This window comes from Panthera pardus, unplaced genomic scaffold (genome assembly GCF_024362965.1).
Source record: "Panthera pardus isolate Hobbes unplaced genomic scaffold, ASM2436296v1 HiC_scaffold_20, whole genome shotgun sequence".
Lineage (NCBI taxonomy): Eukaryota > Metazoa > Chordata > Mammalia > Carnivora > Felidae > Panthera > Panthera pardus.
In genome coordinates, this window is record NW_026526766.1 from 25,031,673 (window position 1) to 25,050,916 (window position 19,244).

The 19,244-nt window shown below is 37.5% G+C and overlaps 1 protein-coding gene across 1 annotated transcript in view; it reads left to right on the top strand.

Annotated features, from left to right (window-relative positions):
* The window catches only part of RMI1 (RecQ mediated genome instability 1), an 83,926-nt gene extending 65,051 nt beyond the window's left edge, over positions 1-18,875 (top strand). The window contains exon 3 of the transcript XR_008424161.1: positions 18,799-18,875. The gene's annotated coding sequence lies outside the window, so the exon portion shown is untranslated. The remainder of the gene's footprint in view (positions 1-18,798) is intronic.
* The last annotated feature ends 369 nt before the right edge of the window (positions 18,876-19,244 follow it).

The window sequence follows — 19,244 nt, forward strand, 5'->3', positions numbered from 1 at the left end:
GGCCACATGACCTTTAGGAGTGGAGGCAGAATTTGAAGAAGAGCTATGTGACACCACTGCTCTTGCCTCTTGAAAGACCTCCTCATCCTCTCCATCCCCCAGTGCTTCCATCTTTAGCTGCTGCTCTGTCCTTCCCACCCCATCCTCCAGTCCCACGGGGCAGCTCATTGTGCTCCCCACATGACGTATGTCCTAACCCCTTGCATTTGCTCATGCTGTTTTCTCAGATGAAAATGTATTTTTTCTTTCTTTCTTTTCTTATTCCTTGTTTAAGTTTCACCTCAAGAGCCAATGCCTCCATGAAACCTTCCTGTATATCTTATTTTTTTGTTGAATCATATATGTGTGAAGCCTTCCTATATATTCTATTCTGTGTCATTTCATTGCATTCTAGTTACCTTCTAAATGTCTGTATTTCCCTACCCTGCTACCAGATGATAAATATTTGGAGTATTTTGCAGTATTACACATGTCTGTATTTTCCACCATGCCCAGCACATAGTGGCTGCTTTAACAAACACTGAGTGTCCATATGAGAGGTAATGAGGGCATGAACTAGAGAAGTGACAATGGAAATGTAAAGGGGAGGATAGATGTGGGGGCTGAGGGAGGGCAAGAGGCAGGGATATCTTGAAGTTTGTATGTATTTATTTATTTTAGAGATAGAAAGTGCGAGTGGGGGAGAGGGGCAGAGGAAGAGAGAGAAAATCTTAAGCAGGTTCCGTGCTCAGTGTAGAGCCTGAGGTGGGGCTTGATCCCACAACCCTGGGATCACATCCTGAGCCGAAATCAAGAGTCAGACACTCAACCAACTGAGCTCCTTGAAGTTAGTTTCAGGAAGAACGGCATTGTGATTATTGTAGCAGGAGGTGTTGCTACTTGTGGGGAGAGAGAGCGTTCTAGGGGCAGTAGTATTTTTGTGTGTGTAGTGCTCCTCACAGGTACGTTTATACATGCCACAAAGGCAACAACACATCTGCAGGTGCACAGCGATGCTCCATGTTCCCATCTAACAGCTGGCTGAAACTTACAGCCAGACTGACGTCCCATCTGATGTGTACTCCAGGTAAAGCTGGTTAATGATGACCATGAACAGGTGCCGGACTCGAAGATTTCCAAACTTTACTTCTTTTATCAGCACGACTGACTGAACCATTTGGGGTTCCACATGATTGTGTTTTAAGATTTTATATCCCCAAAGGCATTAATTAGGCATAGAGTAGAAGAAGCAATAGAATGGCTTGGGGTAGAAATGTAGGAGAAGCTATAGCAGATTGCAGCAAGCAGTGAGGGGAGAGTTAGGGGATAGGTTTTTTCCAAAAAGGTAATAGATTGGACCTGTTCATTCTGACAATGGAGTGGGAGAAGGGAGGATTGTGTATATTAATATTATATTCCTGTGATATGAAGAGAGGGTAACAGATTTCTACCACTTTACCATGTTCACTAGGTCAGTACCAAAGGGATTTCATAAATGCTCAGAACGACTTAGCACGGGTAAAGGCGGTACAACAATAGAACATGGCAGATTTTTAAAGAATAGGGTAAATGGAAGGCTGTGTTTCCTAGATTGCATGGTGAATTTTCTTTTAGCTTTGTGACTTTATCGAAGGTGTGGATGTTCTTAGGTTAACACGTGTCAGTCCCATGTTCAGAAGAAGATAGGTTTAACTTCTGTATTGGAGAATAATTTACCCTTTCCCCCCGTCTAAAGTGAAATGTAAGTTTTCAAAAATATCCTGCCCTGCAGTTGTTATAGCATTTTGATGTGCTTTTATATTTTAATACTTTTCAATGTAGTATATTCATTTTTGATTATAAATGTTCCCAAACACATGCCCACTGGTGGTAATATTATATGTTTACCTTCTCGTTTATACAGTTTTTGGAATGCATTCTGATAACTTATTAGGATACATGGCTGGAAAATTCTCATTTTAAAGTAGAATAGTTGTTAAGCAACATTAAAATTTAATTAGAACTGTTCACTGCATTTCATTATGAGGTTAGTCTGTAATTACTAAGCAAGTCCTGGTGTTTACTAATACAGAAGTGACAGCACATAATACTGCTAAATTATTGCCACATCGCTAGAGAAGACAACTGGAAAATGAGGAACAGATAAAGGCATTGTTTAAAGAGCCCCAGGAGGAAAAATTCAACCTCAGAGCATAATCCTTATTTCTTTTCAACTACCTTTTCCCTTGTCCATTTAGGCCAACATATGCATGTACACCTCTTCTATCATAGATTAAGTAGCCTACATATCATGCCTCCAGTCACAATTTTCACGTTGTGCACAAAACCTTTGTCTTGCAAGAGTAGGTATGAAGTGGGGCTTGGTAGATATAGTTCTAAACCACTCAGATGCATTATTTGTGGGGAGAAAATAAACCTCCAAATAACTGCCATCAACTGAGGTTTCTAAGAAGCTTTATGCTTTTTTAAATAATCACATTTTATTCCTCATTAACTAAGACATAAATATTACATTATGACCAGAGTAATGGTGTTAGAAAGTTCCATCAAGTGTAACCTGACCCTCCACAACATGGCCAGGGATGTGTGGGTTGCAGTTTTCATATATGGGCACATGGAAAAATTTTTTTGAATTTTCCTTTGTGCAGACCTCATAATCTTGCTGTTAACTTGGTTCCCTGCTTTCTTCCTTCCTTATGCCCAATACTGTCTCTTTACATTTAAAGAGAGTTGAGGCAACTATTTTGATAATTTGGATGAAAATTAGTTTTAATGAAGACATTTAGGTAATAAGTATGACGTGTGTGTGTGTGTGTGTGTGTGTGTGTGTGTGTGTGTGTGTGTAAGTGAGGTTCGTGTTGGAGTTGGTCTGGTGCTGAGTACTGAGGTGAGGGGATGAGATAACATCTACGGAATGGATTATCTTTGTAAATTACTGAACTGTCCTCTTTGTATGCCTTTTCACACTAGAATGAGAGAGCAGGCATTCTTGCCATGTTTTTGACCTTGGAATGGGGGTGGACAAGCACTCAGTCTTTCACCCCTAACGATGATGTTAGCTGTAGGTACCTATATTATTTTGTAGGTATTTGTATCAGTTTGCTAGGGTCACTATGACAAAGTACCATAGACTTTGTGGCTTAAACAACAGAAATTTATTTCTCACACTTCTGGAAGCTGGGAGAGGGAGATGAAGGTGTCAGCTGGATGGTTTCTTGTGAAGCCTCACCCTTTGGCTCGTACGCATTGACCTTCTTCTCTGTGTCCTTACGTGTTTTTTCTCCCCTGTGTGCATATCCCTAGTGTCTCTCTGTATATCCAAATTTTCTCTTCCTATAAGGACACCATTACAATTGGATTAGAGTCCTTGCTTATGGCCTCGTTTTAATTTAATCACCTTCATTTTATGTATGTATGTATGTATGTAGGTATGTATGTATGTATTTATTTATTTAGAAAGAGAATGTGCACTCCAAAAAGAGAGAGAGGGGAGGGGCAGAGAGAGAGAGAGAGAGAGAACAGGCGCGAATCCCCAGCAGGCTCCACACTGTCATAGTGCAGCAAGACTATCCCACAAACTGTGGGATCATGACTTGAACTGAAATCAAAAGTTGGTCACTTAACTGACTGAGCCACCAAGGTGCCCCTATTTAATCACCATTATAAAAGGCCCTATCTCCAAATACAGTTAAGGCATCAACATAAGAATTTGTGGGGGAACACAATTCATCTCATAATAGTAACTTTCATCAGGTTAAGGAAGTTCAATTTCAGTTTGTGGAGAGTTTTTGTTATGAATGAGTACTGAATTTTATCAAGTGATTTTTTTGTGCATAGATTGATAGGTTCATGTGTGTGTGTGTGTGTGTGTGTGTGTGTGTGTGTTTTCTTTTACTTTAGACTGTTATCGTGATTACCCTTATTTTTGTATATTGAACTAGTTGTAGTATATTATTCTTTTTATATATTGCTGGATTTTATTTTGTAATGTTTTATAGTTTTGAAAAAATACTTATTAAGGAATATTGTTTTCTTTTCTTGTAATGTTTTTGTCTGGCTTTGATATCAGGGCAATACTGACCTCATAAATGAGCTGAGAAGTAGTCCCTCCTCTTTTCTGCAAAAAATTGTGTGGAATTTCTGTTATTTCCTCTTTAATTGTTCAGTAGAATTCATCAGTGAAATACTCCGAGCTTGGAGATTTATTTTTCAGAAGGTTTTTAACTACAAATTCAATTTCTTTTAATAGTTATAGGATTATTCAGGTTATCTATTTTACCTTGAGTGGATTTTGGTAGTTTAATGGTTTTTGCAGAAGTGCTCATTTCATCTAAATTATTGAATATATGTGTGTAGAGTTGTTTGTAGTCTCTTATTATACTTCTGATTTCTCCAGTTTGGAGTAATATCCCCTTTCTCATTCCTGATATTGGTAATTTGTAAATTCTTTTTTCTTTGTTGATATTATTAGAGATTTATCAATTTTATTGATCTTTTAAAAGAACCACCTTTGTTTCATTGATTTCCCTTATTGTTTTTCTGTTTTTTATTTCATTGATTACTGCCCTTATATTTATTATTTCCTTCCCTGTGCTTACATTGGATTTATTTTTCTCCAGGGGGAAGCTTAGATAACTAATTAGAGACTTCTTTTCTAATTTGAGTATGGAACCCTTTAAATTTCTAAGTACTGCTTTAGCTTCATCTCACAGTATTTGATGTCTTTTCATTCAGTTGAAAATATTTTTAAATTTCCTTTGAGGCTTCCTCTTCCACCTATGGATTATTTAGAAGCGTATTGTTTCATTTCCAAGTGTTTGTAGATTTTACTGTTATCTTTGTTATTGATTTCTGGCATAATTCCATTATGATCAGAGAACATATTTTGTATAATTCAATTCTTTGAAATTTATTAAGGTTTGTTTTATGACCCAGGATATGCTCTATCTTGATAAATGTTCAATAAGTATGTGCATGGAATTATAATCTGTTTAGGATGGAGTGTTCTATAAATGTCAGTTAGATTTAGTTGTTTGATGTTGTTGCTCACTTCTTTTATATCCTTGCTGATTTTCTGTCTACTAGTTCTATTGATTACTGAGAGAGTAGTATTGAAGTCTCCAACTATAATTTTGGATTTGTCTATTTCTCCTTTCAATTCATTCGTTTTTGTTTCATGAAGTACTATTCGGTACATACATATTTATTACTATTATGTGTTCTTGGTGAATTGATCTTTTTATCATTGTGTAATGTCTCTCTTTATCCCTGGTAATTTTCTTTGTTCTGAAGTTTACTTTCTTATTCATATAGCTATGCTAGCTTTCTTTTGATTAGTGTTTGCATGGTATAGTCTTTCTATCCTTTTACTTTATCCTGTCTATATCATTGTATTTGAGGTGAATTTGTTGTAGACAGCATGTACTCTCATGTTTTGATTATTTCTAAATCCATTTGTATCCTTCTAGAAATCTCTGTCTTTTAATTGGTATATTTAGAACATTTGTGCTTATTGTAATTATTGATACATTTGGATTTGGGCCTGCCATTTTATTATTTGTGTTCTGTGTTTTCCCTCTGATTTTATTTCTCCGTTTTCCCTTCCCTTCTTCTTTTGGGTTAATTGAACATATTTTAGTATTCTTTTTAATTTACACATTGTGTTTCTCACTATGTATTTTATATAATTGATCTCAGAATAATAAAACATATACATAACCTGCCACATCAGACATTATTATAGTTTTTGATTTTGGTTGTCATACATATTTTTTTAATCTTTTTAAAAATGTTTTAATTTACTTTTAAGAGAGAGAGAGAGAGAGAGAGAGACAGAAAACGAGTGGAGGAGGGGCAGAGAGAGAGGGAGACAGAGAATCCGAAGCAGGCTCTGTGCTGACAGCTGAGAGCCTGATACAGGGCTTGAACTCATGAACTATAAGATCATGACCTGAGCCAAAGTTGGATGCTTAACTGACTGAGCCACCAGGTGCCCCTGGCTGTGATGTATATTTTAAAGAACTCAAGAGAAGAATTATCTATATTTGCTTTGCTCTTTCTTCATTCTTACTATGTAAAATTTTTTTCTGGTATCATTTCCCTTTGTCTGGGAACTTCTTTTAGCAATTCTTTTATAGTAGGTCTGTTGACAATGAATTCTCATAATTTTTCTTATCTGAGGTACCTTTTTATTTATTTTTTATTTATTTTTATTTTTGTTTAACTTTATTTTTTAAATTTACATCCAAATTACTTAGCATATAATGCAACAATGATTTCAGGAGTAGATTCCTTAGTGCCCCTTACCCATTTAGCCCACCCCCCCTCCCACAACCCCTCCAGTAACCCTCAGTTTGTTCTCCATATTTATGAGTCTCTTATGTTTTGCCCCCCTCCCTGTTTTTATATTATTTTTGCTTCCCTTCCCTTATGTTCATCTGTTCTGTGTCTTAAAGTCCTCATATGAGTGAAGTCATATGATATTTGTCTTTCTCTGACTGACCAATTTCGCTTAGCATAATACCCTCTAGCTCCATCCACATACTTGCAAATGGCAAGATTTCATTCTTTTTGATTGCCGAGTAATACTCCATTGTGTATATATATATACCACATCTTCTTTATCCATTCACCCATCGATGAACATACTTTGGCTGTTGTTGATAGTGTTGCTATAAACATTGGGGTGCATGTGTCCCTTTGAAACAGTGTAATGAGGTGTCTTTTTAAAAACAAATTATATGTTGTTTGCCAAATTTGGGAGGTTGTTAGCCACTATATGTTTTTAAGTTTATTTATTTATTTTGAGAGAAAGAGAGAGATAGAGAGACAGAGACAGAGAGAGGCAGAGGGAGAGAGAGAGAATCCCAAGCAAGCTCCTCACTGTAAATGCAGAGGCAGATACGGGACTCAGACTCATGAACCATGAGATCATGACCTGAGCTGAAATCAAGAGTCAAGCACTTAACCACTGCACCACCCAGGCACCCCTAATCTTTCCATCTTTTTAAAGAATATTTGCCATTATTTCTTCAAGCACTTTTTTCTTTTTTTTAAAAAATTTTATTTTTTATTTTTTAAAATTTACATCCAAATTAGTTAGCATATAGTGCAACAATGATTTCAGGAGTAGATTCCTTAATGCCCCTTCCCCATTTAGCCCATCCCCCCTCCTACAACCTCTCCAGTAACCCTCAGTTTGTTCTCCATATTTATGAGTCTATTCTGTTTTGTCCCCTTCCCTGTTTTTATATTATTTTTGTTTCCCTTCCCTTATGTTCATCTCTTTTGTCTCTTCAAGTCCTCATATGAGTGAAGTCATGTGATTTTTGTCTTTCCCTGACTGACTACTTTCACTTAGCATAATACCCTCTAGTTCTAGCCACGTAGTTGTAAATGGCAAGATTTCATTCTTTTTGATTGCAGAGTAATACTCCATTGTATATATATACCACATCTTCTTTAGCCATTCATCCATTGATGGACATTCGGGCTCTTTCCATACTTTGGCTATTGTTGATAGTGCTGCTATAAACATGGGGGTGCATGTGTCCCTTCGAAAAAGCACACCTGTGTCCCATGGATAAATGCCTAGTAGTGCAATTGCTGGGTCGGAGGGTAGTTCTATTTTTAGTTTTTTGAGGAACCTCCATACTGTTTTCCAGAGTGGCTGCACCAGCTTGCATTCCCACCAACAATGCAAAGGAGATCCTCTTTCTCTGCATCCTCGCCAACATCTGTTGTTGCTGGAGTTGTTAATGTTAGCCACTCTGACAGGTGTGAGGTGGTATCTCATTGTGGTTTTGATTTGTATTTTCCTGATGATGAGTGATGTTGAGCATTTTTTCATGTGTCGGTTGGCCATCTGGATGTCTTCCTTGGAGAAGTGTCTATTCATGTCTTTTGCCCATTTTTTCACTGGATTATTTGTTTTTTGAGTGTTGAGTTTGATAAGTTCTTTATAGATTTTGGATACTAACCCTTTATCTGATATGTCATTTGCAAAAATCTTCTCCCATTCTGTTGGTTGCCTTTTAGTTTTGCTGATTGTTTCCTTCACTGTGCAGAAGCTTTTTATTTTGATGAGGTCCCAGGAGTTCATCAAACACTTTTGTAATAGCTACTTTTAAGTCTTTCTCAGATAATTCCAGTATCTGTGTCATCTTAAGATTGCTGTTTGTTGATTATGTCTTCCTTTAAAAAAATTTTTTTTAATGTTTATTTATCTTTGAGAGAGAGAGAGAGAGAGAGAGAGATAGAGAGAGTTCAAGCAGGGGAGGGGCAGAGAGAGACACACAGAATCTGAAGCAGGCTCTAGGTTCTGAGCTTTCAGCACAGAGTCTGACTCAGGGCTCAAACCCACAAAACACGAGATCATGACCTGAGCCACCCAGGTACCCCATTATGGTTTCTTATGTGAGTTGAGACTTTCCTGATTCTTTGTATGTCAAGTAATTTTGGATTGCATTTTGGAAAATTAGAATGTTATATTGTGAGACTCTAGGTCTTTAAATCATATGGAGAATGTGAGTGTTTTTGTTTTGGTTGGCTATTGACACACTTGGGTTCTGGTTGTAAGTTCTGCTCTGTCTTCTGTGGGTTATGGTTTTAATTTCAGTTCTGTTTTCAAAGGCTTTGAAGTGCTAATTGGATCAATTTTATGCATGTACTATCCAGTGGCCAATCTGGGAGCTGGGCAGTGGTCTATCCCAAAGTCTATGATATGCTGCATGTGTTGTTTGGAGGTGAGTCCAGGAGTTTGTAAACAGCTCTACATGATCATTTTCCTGAGCTCCTTCCTTCCTGCAGTCTCCTTTGTCCTTTCCAGTTCTCTGGCTTCCTTTTTGTTTTTCTAGTCAAAAATCTGGGGCTTTAGTTATCACACAGTCTGCCACATAATTCTCATAATCACGCCCATATCTAGGGCCAAGTGGCAGGAGGACAGAGAGAAAAACCCAACAAGGTTTATCCATCTTCTTGGGTCCATAGCTACTCTGATGGGAGAGGAACATTTCCATTCTACAGAGTTGCAGGTGCCTGTGGGCCCTGCAGCTGCCCCTGTCACCACCAGTCTGGGATTGCCTGGGGTTGGGACATGATAGAGCTGAGATTAAAAAAGATAAAAAGAAAAATAGGGGATTTCTCTTCCACTCCCTGAGTATTAGGAGTCCCCTATTTAATTCCTGGAGCCAAAACTAGAGGGCTTTTCTTAGAGTTGTCCTTGTTTGTTCTCTAGCGCCCATCTTACTGGGCTGGTGGTCCTTCAAATTCTGCTCTTCTTTCTCAATCTGCCTGCTACTATTGACTTTTCAGAGTCCTGAAATGGCTGCTTCATGCATTCTTTCCAGGTTTTATATGTCCATTCTGTGGCTGAGAGGGAGTGAACTTATTACATTTTACTCAGAACTGGAGCTCTTGCAACTTTTCAGTTTGACCTACAAGGTCTCAGGGAAGGTAATTTACTACCACAGCAGTCTTTGTGGTAAATATATGAAATACATTTGACCTACCGGTTCTATTCCAGTGGTAATAGAAGCCTGGGCTGTTCCAGAAGCAACTCAGGAGACAACACTTACTCTCCCTCCACTATATTCATACTTTGACAATTCCAATGATGTCAAAGTACTATACAATACCAATGATGCCTTTGGTGAGCAGTGTTATGAGTCTTAGGGTAACTAATCCTGGGTAAACTTGGGAAGTTGGTTAAAGATGTCACATACATTCCAGCCTCTCCACAGCCTTTGCCAACCTCAGTGGCCTCATGACACTCACTTCTTTATAGAAGAGTTCCTATATTTTTTAATTTCTGGGATGAGTAAATCAGGTCCAATCACACATGTATCAATTCTTGTAGTGTGCTATGTTGAGAGTAATTGTTCCGGTTCTGTTAGTCATGTCTGTTACGGTCTTTGAAAGGGCAGCGGGAACAGACGTTCTGCTGTGTTATTTGCCAACCTTCTTCCTCTTCTCACATAAAAGTCTTAACTGCAAAAAGATGTGCTATTGTCAGTTTTTTTTTTTTTTTTTGGTATACATTTGGGATGATTTACTTCCCTTACCTCACATCTTTTCTACCATTATTCTGCTCTCTAATTGTGAACTTCAGGCCTGGTCATCTGTTTAAGGAATTTCCAGGACCAGTGAGCAGTTGTAGGCAACTTTGGAGGAAAGGACATTAGTGCATCCTGGTTGGCAGATTTCCCTTGAATCCTGTCATGATTCCATGTATATACAGTAAGACCAATCATGTCCATCTGTGTGTAATAGCATGGGAACCTTCCCTGATTGGCAGAGGGGATGGACAGGCTCAGAGGGCAGGTCAGGCAAAAGATACGGTGTTAGCTATTTCTTAGCAGTATCAGTGGCTCCTGTTCCTTTCTTGCTCCAAAAGTTACTCCATTAAAAAAACCCCCACAACTTGCAAATGCAGCCCAAGGAGTCTTGGCCTTTGTGGAGGCAGGGTAAAAGCATCTGACTGGGAAGGGCCTACCTGACCTGCATAAATGTGAGTCAGCTTAGAAGAGTGGCTTAAACTACAGCTTTGGCATAACACACATTTGGCGTTGAATCCTGGATTTACAACTCACTAAAGGTGAGGCTGAGACTAAGCTGCTACTTCTCTGAACCTCAATTTCCTCCTCTGTAAAATAGGATAATAATGTTTACTCACTTCCTTTTCTGGGTGATTGTAGAGACCAACTGATGTAATCTGAAGGAAAAAAATGCCTGGTACAGGCAGTAGGTACACAGCAAATGCTAGTTTTTTATTATTCTCAGATTGTGTTGTGGGTGTCAAAAGAGTTCTCACCTTGGTTCTGTCTAATGGGGCGCAAGCAGGGACAAAATCATGAGCATTACCTTTCTTGGATGGGCAAAGGAGTCATCATGTTTTCCCTGTTGAAACTAAATCAGTCCCTTAATTCAAATGTTACCAGAACTAACAATGGTCTACTTTTTTAGCAACTGCCATGACATTCAGAATAACTTTTAATTGTCTCTTTCTTTAAAACAAAAAATTCACATAAGCAAATGCTCCTATTTCAAGGAAATCCTTCAAGGGACTTTAATTGACACATGTAAATGCTGTAGTTCAATTTGCATTTAAATAGGCATTCTTAATATTTCTTTTTAAATGGGCTTTATTTCTGTCTTATAAAACTAAAAATTGATTTCTTCTTTTTAGCAAAATGGGTGCTTACTAGGGTTCATGGTTAAGAGATGTGGTGCAGCTGTTCTTTTATTTTTCCCACTCAGTGTGGAAATAGCCTTACCAGAGCAAGGCAGAGTGAACAATAGAAATAGTATTTTTTTAAAATGTGCTTCTGCAAGGGATTGATCAGTAGTTTAGCAAAAATTGACATCAGCATGACATTCTCTCCATAAACGCACAAGGCTGCACAGAAAAATCTACCCTATTTAACAAGTACAGTCAATCTTCCCTCCCTGATTTCTCCTTGATGTCACAGTGACTCTCTTAAAATGCACTGCAGGGATAATCTTTCTTTGCCTTTCCTCCCTCTAAACGGGGATGGGAGTGTTCCCTGAAAAAGACTTCGGTAATGGAGTTTGGGAGGTAGAATTCTCATCTGGAACTTATTACTAAAGTAACGCTTGAACAGGTGTTTGGCACATGTTCCCAGGCTCCTAAGAAGGGAATTAAAGTGTGTAGTTTGGAATTTATTGAGGTCCCTTATTCAAGTGTGACCCAACTATTAGGTCTGTGGCAGGAAATACTAGGGGCTCGCCCAAATCCACGTTTTCCTTTCCATTCTGGGCACATAGCTGGACTACATTTCCCTGCCTGCCTTGTAGTTGGGTGTGGTCACATGCCTAAGTTTTACCCAAAATTGATATGTCCTATTTCCAGATTTAGTCCACGTAAGCTTCCCACAGGGTCTTTGCTCTTTTCTCCTACTGGCTGGTTAGAGCTAGGTGACTCCTAGGGCAACCTTGGAAGCCATGTGTTCAAGATGGCAGTGTCTCCATCAGCTTGGGTTCTCTGAATGACTGTTATGCCAACCTGTTCACTTGCTCAGTACTGTTTTGTGAGTAAGAAATAAACTTCCATTGACGTTGAGGCATTATACATTTAAGGGTTTATTTGCTACAGCAGTTAACCCATCATAACTATAACTTACTCTTTTTCTACAGTTTAAGTTCTTGTGTACATTTTAACAGGGTATGAGGTATGAGTTCTTCTGACAACAAACCAGGACTCCTCAAGCATCTGGCGTAACTCTTAGTCCTCACACATCCCCTTTCTTGGGAAGGTGAAGTCTAGCTTATTGTCCAGAAATGCTAAAATAGTTCTCTCTCAGAATGTCTGGCATTCCCATCCCACCAAATCACTTTAAGGACTTTTCTCTGCTTGAAAATAGTTGCAATTTATTCAACCACCCATTCATTTTACCACTTGATGAATAAATCACCCATTCGTTTGATTATCTGTTCTCAAAAATGTTCCAGACAGGGAAGGCAATTTACAAGATGAATAAAATGCAACAAAATGGCCTACCCAAACCAGGAGTGAAATAAGAGAGGAAAATAAAGGTAGAATCAACAAACTAGAGCCAGGAATATAGCTAACATACTTAACAAACATGAACATAGTTCATTTTGTTAGCCCCTGCCCTCTCTGCCACCTTCCTCCTGAAGCTGCTCCTGGCTGCTTTCTCTTACCTCCTTCTCATAAATCCTCATTTCTTGGGAGACCATTTCTTTAAACATTTCCTGGTGGCCCCAAGTTTCCATCTGCTCCTATGGGATCTTTGGTGACTTCTTATTCCCTTAAATTTCATTTAGGCAGTCAATTTGATGTGGGAAGACTTAACTTGGGAAGTCATTCTTATCACTTATGAGGCTGAGTATTTTTTCATATAATGTACTTATTTTCCATTTACATTTTTTCCTTTTGTGAGTTTTTAAAAAAAGTTTGTTTGTTTGTTTGTTTGTTTGTTTATTTAAAGAGTGAGAGCATGAGTGGAGTAGGGGCAGAGAGAGAGAGAGAGAGAGAGGGAGAGAGAATTCCAAGCAGGCTTCATGCTGTCAATGAAAAGCCACATGTGGGGCTCAAACTCATGAACTGTGAGATCATGGCCAAGCCAAGATCAAGAGTCAGACACTTAACTGACTGAGCCACCCAGACACCCCCTGTTGTGAGTTTTTAATTCTATTACTGATTTTTCTATTGGGTTTCCTTTTTTTAAAATTGATGTTTAAGAGTTCTTTGTATGTGAACAATATTAATCACATTTTTAATATTTATGTTATGAATATTTTCCCCAGTCTGCTTTTTGTCTTGAAAAATATGTATGCAAATTATATATTTTGAATTTGTTCCCTTTTCTTTAAGTCTTTAGTTTTTTGAGCATTTATAGATTAACTGCAAAACTGAGGGGAAGATACAGAGGTTTCCCCTAAGTCCCCTACCCCCCATACACGCATTGTCTCCACCATTACCAAAGTGGTACATTTATTACACTGATGAGCCTACACAATGATGAGTGACACATCATTTTAACCCAAAGTCCATGGTTTACATTAAGGTTTACTCTTGGTGTTGTACATTCTATGGGTTTTGATAAATGTGTAATGACATGTATCCATCATTTTATTATCATAGAGTATTTTCACTGCCCTAAAAATTCTCTGTGCTCTGCCTAGTTATCCCACCTCTCCTGATGCCTTGTAACCACTGAGCTTTTTACTGCCTCCACAGTTTTGCCTTTTCTAGAATGTCAAATAGTTGGAATCATACAACGTGTAGCCTTCTCAGACTGGCTTCTGTCTCTTATGAATATGCATTTAAAATTCCTCCATGTCTTTTCATGGCTCGGTAGTTCACTTCTTTTAGTCCTGAGTAATATTCTGCTGTCTGGATGTACCAGTTTATTTATCCACTCACCTACTGAAGGACGTCTTGGTTGCTTCCAAGTTTTGGCAATTAAGAATAAAGCTGCTATAAACATCCATGTGCTGATTTTTGTGTGAACATATTTTCAGCACTTTTGGGTAAACACCAAGGAGAATGATTGCTAGATCATATGGTAAAAGTATGTTTAGTTTTATAAGAAACTGCCGAACTGTCTTCCAAAGTGACTGTACCATTTTGCATTTTTACCAGCAATGTATGAGAGTTTCTGTACTCTAATCCTTGCCAGCATTTGGTGTTGTCAGTATTCTGGACTTTGTCCATTCTAATAGATATGTAGTGGTATCTCACTGTTTTAAATTTGCATTTCCCTAATGTCATCTTTTCATATGCTTATTTGTCATCTATATATTTTCTTTGGTGAGACGTCTGTTAAAGTCTTTGGCCCATTTTTTAATTGGGTTGTTTGTTTTATGCTACTGAATTTTAAATGTTCTTTGTATATTTGGGTAAGTCCTTTATGAGATGTATCTTTTGCAAATATTTTCTCCAGACTGTAGCTTGTCTTTTCATTTTCTTGACATTGTCTTTTGCAGAACAGACATTTTCAATTTTAAAGAAATCCAGCTATCCATTATTTCTTTCACAGATTGTGCCTTTGGTGTTGTATCTGAAAAGGCATCATTGTATCCAAGGTCATCTAGGTTTTCTCCTCTGTTATCTTCTCGGGGTATTATAGTTTTGCATTTTACATTTAGGTTTCTGACCTGTTTTAAGTTAATTTTTGAGCAGTGTGCAAAGTCTGTGTGTAGGTTCATTTTTTGTTTGTTTGGTTTGCAAGTGGATATCCAGTTTTTCTAGCACCATTTGTTGAAAAGCCTATCTTTGCTTCATTGTATTGCCTTCTCTCTTTCTCAAAGATCAGTTGAGTATAGTTATGTGGCCTATTTCTGGGCCTCTATTCTGTTTCATTAATCGATTTGTCTATTCCTTTGCCAATACCACACTGTTTTGATTACTGTAGCTTTATAGTCAGTCTTGAAGTTGGGTAGTGTCCGTTCTTTAACTTTTCTATATTGAGTTGGCTATTCTGAATCTTTTGCCTCTTAATATAAAATTTGGAATTCTTTTCTTTTGCCCTCTATCGGTAGGATATTTTTGTTCCCTCTGGCTTCTTTCAGGACTCTTTTTTTTTTTTTCTTTTACGATTTTAGTTTTAAGTAATCTCTACACCCAACGTGGGACTCAAACTCATGACCCAGAGATCAAGAGTTGCATGCTCCACAGACTGAGCCAGCCAGGTGCCTCGTAGGTCTTTTTCTTTAACTTTGATTTTCTGTAGTTTGATTTGGGCTGGGGCTGAATATTTCTCTTTCCCCAGGAAAGAGATGATAATACTACAGACTAGATTCTGGTTAAGTTTGTCCTGGTTAAGCAGGCCTTGTTGAGAAAAATAGAGTATTCCCATCTGTTTCAAAATGGTTTCTTTTTCCTTTCCCCTACCGGAAGCATGAGTAGATTTCTCTTTGATATTTACTGTGAGAATCTGGTCGAACTCCTGGAGGTAAATCTCACAAAACCGTGGGAGTAACTCCTATGACTGTCCCCTGATATTTTACCCTTGCACACTGAATATGCAGCAATTTGCCAATCACAGTTCAGATTTTCTTACTTTGGCACTGTTTCCTGGGATGATTTCCCCTTGTAAGCCTGCCCTGTTAAGCCATGACTCCTTGTGTTCACCTGTTTGGGTCTCCAATCTTGGGGACAGTGGTTTGCTCTTTGTCATCACCTCTCTTAGGGATCTTATAAGAGTTATTATTCTTTCAGTTTGTTGTGCTTTTTACTTGTTAAGATAGAGTGGTGACTTCCGAATGCCTTACATGCAGAACTAAAAACCAGAAGTCAAGTTATTATTTTTTACTTTCTAAAAAATTCCATCACCATTCTTATTTGTACAGGTGATACATTATATATATCTATGGAAATTAAAAGAATACAATTATATAAGGAAAATACTCCCTTTTAACCTTCTTTCCTGTGTTGTCATTTCACTTCCCTCCTTGGGGGGAGAAACACTTATCTCACAGGTTGGCATGTATCTATTGAGATATTTAATTTTCGTCTACGGCCATACCACCCTGAACGCGCCCGATCTCGTCTGATCTTGGAAGCTAAGCAGGGTCGGGCCTGGTTAGTACTTGGATGGGAGATATTTAATTTTCTATCCATTTACATGTATTTATTTATTAATTTACTTATTATTTTAGAGAGAGAGAGCACACACAAGTGGAAGAGAGGGCCATGGGGCAGAGAGAGAGAGAGAGAGAGAGAGAGAGTGAGAGAGAGAATCTTTAGCTGGCTCAATACTCAGGGTGGGCTCCGATGCAGGGCTCAATCCCATGACCCTGGGATCATGATCTGAGCCGAAATCAAATATTGGATGCTCAACTGACTGAGCCACTCAGGCACCCCATCTCTACACTTACAATAGGAATTACATATTTATACGTGCAAAAAGAGGATCGTGCTGTATATATTATCCTGTGACTTACTTTTTCATTTAGTATATGTTTGGAGAGCTTTCCATGTTGTATATCTAGATCGCCCTAAAAAATTGCTGCACAATATTCCATTACACTTATCCTTTTATCTGTTGCTACTTATGTTGTTTTTAATCTGTTGTTATTATAAGTGATACTATAAAACATTCTTCATTCTACTTTGAACATTTTGGGAAGCATTTCTATAAGGTAGATATAGAGAAGAAAAATTGATGGGTATTTTAAACATTAAAAAAATTTTTTTTTTACAAATCTGATGGGTAAAAAAGTGTCCACTTGTTGTTTTAACATACATTTCATTGATTCCTAGTGAGATTGAGCATTTTTCATATATTTATTGGCCATTTGTAACTTTTGTTATTCTGGAATATTGACCTTTTCACTATATGTTGTAAATATTTTCTTTCTATTTCTTTGCTTATGGTGTCTTTTATGCTTAGGTTTTTCTGTTTTATGAAGTCAAGTCTGCCAATTTTTCTTTTTTTTCCACTTTTTTGGCTTAAGAAAATTTTCCTTGCCATAAGATTCCAAATATACCCTCCTAGTTTTCTTCTGAATAAAAATGTATAAACGAGGCAGAAATGGCTAGCTGTTCAGCAAACTCTTTCCCTTTTCCTCCTGGGCACCCAGCCAGACTATATCCCAACCTTCCTTATGACTGGGTGTGGCCATGCTATTGAGATCTGAGATCTGACAATGGAATGTGGACAGAGACAAATTACCGTCTTCTGGGACTTACCTGTGTGATCTTTTATGCTCTTTTTATCTTTTGGTTGACTGTAATGGATACACCCCCAGGGAGAAATGGGGAGCTGTGTATTGAAGGCAGTGGAACCACAGTATGGAAGGTGCCTGGAACTGAATCACTCCTTGAAAAAGAGCTATTTGATCAAAAACACTTGTTCTGACTTTATGTGAATTTCAACCACTGAGATTGGGAATTTTTCTGTCACAGCCACTAATTACCTGAACTAATATATGTTTTTACATATTTCTAATGTTTACTTCTTTAATACACTTGATAAATAACTTATTTTTATGTTTGGTACAAGATAAGGATCTAATTGAGTTTCTCTTCCCCCAAACAGGTAGCCAATATTTATAGATAATTTGTCTTTTTTTTTTTTTTTTTTTTTACCTATTTGAAATGTTACCCTTATCTTGACTGCATCATATACAATTGCCAATTTTCAACCATTTTGACCTCTAAAAACAGCAATTTCCATGAGTCAGTTTAATAATAAATTCCCTTATCTATTCTCACCTATCAATCTAGGTTTCTTTTCTAGTAGCACACTGTTTTAATTAGTGTAGCTTTATAGTGTATTTTACATCAGGTAGGGCAATATGGACTTCAAATCATTTGGTCAAGATCTATAAAATGTTTGTTTTGTAGATCTTGTTGGGTTTTGAGTGGACTTGCATTAGATTTGTATAGATTAATTTTTTCAAGACTCAGCATCTCTACATTACAGAGTTTTCTCAATTGAGAGTGTGAACGTAAATAGGCAAGATAAAACTTGTTCACAAATAATTAGAAATGTGTGAGTCACAGCTCTGGGGAAGCAAGAGATTTAATGGCCACTGTTTATATCTTTCTAAATTATGGGCATTAAGGGCAATTTACCTACCATGGCATCCTAAACTTTAGGCTGTACCTGATCTCCTATGGTTTCTGTAAGGGAGAAGGAGATGCTGTGGTATATTTATTTATTAATTTTCTGTGTCTTTCCACTAGGGTGTAAGCACCATAAAATTAGGACTTTGCCTTCTTTATTCATTGCAGTTTTTCCCATGCATAGGACAGACCCTGACCTATCACAGACTCTTAATAAATATTTATTGAAAAAAGGAAAGAATGAATATGAGGGCTCTAGCCCTTAATGAAGGTGGTGGTTTACATGTAGCATGTGATACATAAGGTGTATGTCATGGCATAAGGGTGCTTATTTTTTCTGGCCCTTACTATGTTTTCATAGCTGCGTCTACTGAGCCATGCTGATTTGTTATGGAAAAATGGTATATACATACATGGCAGTGATGATTAAAGTGTTCACAAGCATGGCCTTAGAATAAATATTGCAACAAGCACACAAGGTTACTCATTTCAGCATTGTTTGTAGTAGCAAAAGACTGGAAACAGCCTAAATGTAAATTAGTAGGGAAATGGTTAAAAAAGCCAAACAACTATGGCATATTTATACAATAGAATACCATACAGCTGTTTAAAAAGCAAAAACAAGAGAAGAATCAATATGGAAAGATCTCTAGGATAAACTGCACTGTTAAGTAAAAAAAAAAGTGTAGAGCAGACTATATAATACACAACCTTTTGTGGACAAAGGGGAAGAAATAAAAATACATATTCATGTTTGCTTCCAGATGCAGAAAGAAACTCTAAAGGGATGAAAAGAAATTAATAAAAGGAATTACCTGTTGGAGTGGTGGTAGGAACTGGGGTGAGTGTGATACTTTTCACCGTCTGTTTTTATGTATTGCTTGATTCTGAAACCATGTGAATATATTACCACTTAAAAACGAAATAAATATAGGATATAAAAAAATAAATGATGAAGATAATGATTATATTTCATCTAAGAAATTCTACCCGCTTGTTGGTACAACAAAGAAATGAAAATTATTTTGGATTTGTACATAGAGGAATCGTACTTAGAGGAATTGGTGTCTCTGGCATAGCCGTTAAGTGTTTGCAGAAATAACACATTAGGCAGTGGTGGCACCAGCAGTGGCCACCAGCAGTGGCCACAGCAGCCATATCACGTGGAGATTTCCCTTGTTGGGACCTTCTCATTGAGGAAGTTTTTCTC